Here is a 4,961-nt window from a genome sequence, read left to right as displayed (position 1 = left end):
AATACCCAATACAAGTATAACATTTCACTGACTTCATTGGAAGTTAATTTCCCTTAACATTCAATCACTCAAGCTTTTTTACATTAGAGGCAACACATACCTTAAAGTACGACTAATAGTTGAATAATTACTCCAAAATTAATGGGCCAGAACCTGCAGGGAATCATTGAATTTTATTAATTTTAGGCATATCATTAGATGCCTAGTAAATACAAAAATACAATCAAATAATGAGGAAATTATACTGTAACCTAAACATGGAATCCTCAAAAACAGAGTAGGATTTATTATAATGTAAAATATTGTGTGCTTTACACTGATTTCCTTCACTTCATTTTCTTAATGCTCTGAACAGTCTGAGGAATAACTACAGGCACTCTCTCAAAATGATAAATCCAAGTTTTCACTGGAGGTACTATCACAAACGTCACATTCAAAATTATTGGCAAGGATGGGTAAAGCAAAACACTTATTTTCAACTTTTATTGGAGAAGTTGCAATTGATCGAGAACAACCACTTCTTTTTTCGTGTTTGATCTTATACTTCATCTAAGTTTGTACCCTCTTTTCTGTAAAAGTGGGAGCCTCACTTGTGTTAGGAATAATGTGGTCCTCTAGCATCAATGGATACGAATTTTCTTCATCAGCCTTCTCGTTACCATTTCCGGGGAAAGCATGTTCCTTTTGCACCTCCTTGGGCTCTTCATGCTCCAGCAGGAGAATTTTTCTCTTCCTAATTACGGGACAGTCTGGAGAGACTGGGATGCTCTCATCCGGGCAATCTTATACATGAGGCGTCACTGTTTTCTTTATCATCAAATGACCTTACATCATTTTCCAGTGCATGTAGTTTTCTGCATTCTCTTCCAACTGTAAGGCATTAGTGAAAATTTTACTAAAGACACAAATCAATACCTAAATGATAATGTTCAGTGAGAATAATACATGGCTATGGTTTGAACTGCTTATTATTAACTATAAGGCTTCGACATATTCTCCATGGCTATTCATTTTCAAGAAAACCCTTCGTGTACGAGTTGAGACTAATTCTTTATTGTCATAAAGAACTGCTAACAAAGAGGATTCTACTGCGAGAACCCTGCTATTTCAACTCAATCGGCCTGAATTGATTGTACTTTTACTATGCCAGCGAAAGCAATGATAACGCTCAATTGTAATTACAGTGGGAACGTAATAATCAATTCGTAATCTTAAATAATTATTGGATTGAAATTAGTGATTCATTAATCGTATTATTCGTGAAAGAGTACATACACAAATTTGGTGATTTCTATCGAATAAAGAAAATGTTCCATTTACTTACATTTAAACCGTCAGCACTACTATGCTGAAAAAGGCACCTTCCTCAAATCTCATCGTGCTTCTTAGAGCCACTTTTTCCGGCGTTGATTTCATGGTGAATGAGACAGTAATCTTCCAATCCCTTTTCCTAGTCTCCACTGCGAAGCACGTATTATTTTCCTCTTCCACAGCGTAATTCGATGTAAATTTGCTTGTAAAAAACAAGATTTTCCAGCACAGATAGTTTCACAAAGTCACAAAATACAGTAACAACGAATGTAAACACAGTTTCGATAGTTTCGATTTTGTTTCGATAGCGATGGCTAGTAAGATGGCCGCCGGCCGTTCTGGCGGAAGTTTCGAAATACGAATTTTAATCCGTCATATTTAAATAAGTACGTGATATAATGGGCAAAAATTTGTAAATTAGGTGTATTATACGCCAAATATATATTTTCCGTATTTATCAAAAGTTGTGCAAATACTTGGTTGTCCCTGTTTGCACATTTTGTAGCCTAGAATGATATATGGGTGACCACATACATACGATACATACCATTTTTCGAGTAATTTAATTCAATAATATAAAAATTATACATAAATTACCCATCGTTAAAATTTAAACGGAAAACTCCTTTGACATAGGTAACATTACATCATGGAATATGGATTGAATCCAAATGAATTCCATGGTACATTTCCTTGGTAGTTATGATGGAAACTTCAACATGAAATCAATCTATGATCCATGTGGATTCCATTCCTTATATCCATCATGGATACATCCATCACTTTTCCACCATGGATTCCATGAACGAGTGTTGTCTGGGCAGTAAGGAATTATAATTCCCTGCAGGGATTTCTAATTCCCTGTAGGGAATTCTATTTCCCTGTAGGGAATTCTAATTCCCTGTAGGGAATTCTAATTCCCTATAGGGATTCCACTATATCATACAGGGAATCGATATTCCCTGCAGGGAATTATAATTCCCCATAGGGAACCTCAATTCCCTATAAGGAAAAATAGATCCCTATGGGGAACTAAGAATCCCTGCGGGGAACTACAGGGAATTTCAATTCCCTGCGGGGATCAATGGGGCATTTTCAATAGGGGTGCGGAAAGAAAACAATATATTCACTCTGCAATGCAAGAGGACAGATGGAAATTTAATGGTAGATGAGAAGAACGTCAACAGAAATATATGTCAGTGGATCGGAGAAAAGAGTGCAAGCCTGGCAAAAAGAAAGAAGGCAGTGTAACTTATGGAGAAATAAATTGTTGAAAGTCATCATTCTGTTTTATTGCTCTTGCCTGCCTGATCTTATTATCCATGGGTTTTATGTATTACTGTCTGATGAACAACCATCTGGAGGTATGGCTGAAATTATTTTTAATAATTTCCTAAAATTTATTCTTGAAAAAGACATGACAATCGTACATTTGCCTGTGTGTTTTTGTCACAATTTTATTCCTTATCGTTATTGATATCTTTATATTCTTTATTTTTCTGAGATATTGCATAAACTTTTTGGTCCATATAAATCGATATAGTCTTATACCCATCATTCTCCATATTTCAAATGACGTCAATCCCACGATTGGGATGTAGCATGAAAGTGTTGTGCTTAGAAAGTGGCGGTTCATTACAGAGGGAAACCGCTGTCAGACAGCACAAATGCTGGCCTGTAAATGGTTGAATACATGTGTGTGTCATTTCCAATTTAACTTTATCAATCAGACCTATGGGGCCAAGTCATCAACGCATGTCCTGTAGGTAAGTACCTGTATTCCTATTAATATCGTGGATGTTGGCAATCGCACCATGGCAGAATTGTAGCCATTTAATGACATCAGATGTTTGTGGCTTTTACTAATAAGCAGGTTCAGAGCACTGTTTCTTGCAGAAGCAATAATTCAATTGAATTTTTTTCAATTGAAAACAATTCAGAGCACTGTTTCTTGCAGAAGCAAAAATTAAATGGGAAAAATTTCAATTGAACTGTTAAATTGAAAAGTGACAAATTTCAATGGAATTTTTTTTTTCAATTGTAAAAATTTTCCATTGAAAATTTTTCAATTGAACTGTTCAATGGAAATTTGTCACTTTTCAATTGAACATTTCAATTGAATATTTTCCCATTGAATTTTTCCAATAGGGTGGATCTCAAAGAATTCAATGTTCACTTGATTTTATCGATGTCCATCAAAAAGACGAAAATAGAATTGAAGAATCCGAGGAAATGACACCACGTCAAAACACATTACCAATTACACAAGATACAGCAACATTACCTATACCCGTACAAACATCATTAATGCTACCTATATATTGTGTACACCCTGAGGAAGAAGATGAATTGGAGATGTCTGACAATATCAATGAAATCAGACGAAAAACTACAAATAATATTGTAAATGTGGCACATGCACCCAAGTATGAGGAATTTGCTTGGTTTGAACTTTTTCCTTATGGTATAAATGGATTAAATGAAGCAAGAAACGTACCTATTGGAGTCCAGGTCTATTTTCAAGCACACTTGTTAAGCGATGATCCGAGATTCCAGCAAATTGAATACTTATTCTTCGCACTATCAACGAAGGAGAGCAATAACGTAAAAGCAACACTTTCAGCATGTGCAAAGAAAGTTGTAGGTCGAGATGGAATGGTTGAAGATGTCCATCTGCTACTTCAAAATTTACGAGGATCTGGTACATATTGGCGACGATGTTTGAGTATTTTAATTGCACACATAAAATGTTTGGGACCACCAACATATTTTGTTACATTTAGCTGCAACGATTTGAATTGGACTGACATGAGAAAAGCATTACTTCATGCAGACAAGAGATCAGAAGTAGATCCTACAGCACTTAATATTGACGAGGTACAAAAGCTTATAGAGAGATATCCTATTGTAGTGGCAAGACATTTCATGCAACGATTCAACGTTTTCAAAAATTTCATGAAAAAGGATGATTCTATCTTTGGAGGCAAGATGAAAGATTTTTGGTACAGAATCGAATTTCAGAATAGAGGTAGCCCACATGTACACATGTTAGTATGGATTGAGAATCACCCTTCATTTGTTACACCAGAGGGAATTTCAAACTCACAAACATACACATAGCTGCAAAAAACAAGATTCAAGCATTCTATGCAGTGGGACAAGAAATCAACATATGCCAGATTTGTAGGATACTGCGATGAAAGGGATGGATATAGGTGCTGGCTGCCAAACTCAAAAAGAGTAATAATGAGCCGAGATGTTTTGTTTAAACCACTAGAAGTTTTGCCCAATAAGTCAGAGTTTAGAATCAGTAATCATCCTGAGAAGAGAAATGTGGATGAGAATAATACTGAACCACACAATAATCAGGAGGTAGGAGATCTTGAATCCGTGGACGACTCAGAAGTAGAGGAAGAACCATCTGAAGATGAAGAGATGCCCCAGCTGCGTCCCAAAAGGCAAGTAAAGCAGCCTGCATATCTGAAGGACTATGTCATGGCAGCAGAGTCAACATCTCCATCATCTTTTAGTGAAGCGATAAATTCAGAAGATGGAGACTTGTGGATGAGTGCCATGGAAGATGAGATGAACTCCTTGAAAGAGAATGAAGTGTGGACTCTAGTTGATTTACCAAATGGAAAAAAGGTCAT

At 36.1% G+C, this 4,961-nt stretch overlaps 1 long non-coding RNA gene across 1 annotated transcript; it reads right to left on the bottom strand.

Annotated features, from left to right (window-relative positions):
* Positions 1-266: 266 nt before the first annotated feature.
* Positions 267-2,007, bottom strand: LOC124170720. Its single transcript, XR_006867573.1, has 2 exons — positions 1,325-2,007; positions 267-870 (listed from the first exon to the last, which is right to left on the bottom strand). It is a non-coding gene; the product is annotated as an uncharacterized LOC124170720 (long non-coding RNA).
* Positions 2,008-4,961: the final 2,954 nt, after the last annotated feature.

Source organism: Ischnura elegans, chromosome X (genome assembly GCF_921293095.1).
Source record: "Ischnura elegans chromosome X, ioIscEleg1.1, whole genome shotgun sequence".
NCBI classification, from domain to species: domain Eukaryota; kingdom Metazoa; phylum Arthropoda; class Insecta; order Odonata; family Coenagrionidae; genus Ischnura; species Ischnura elegans.
This window is presented reverse-complemented; position numbering and strand designations above follow the sequence as displayed.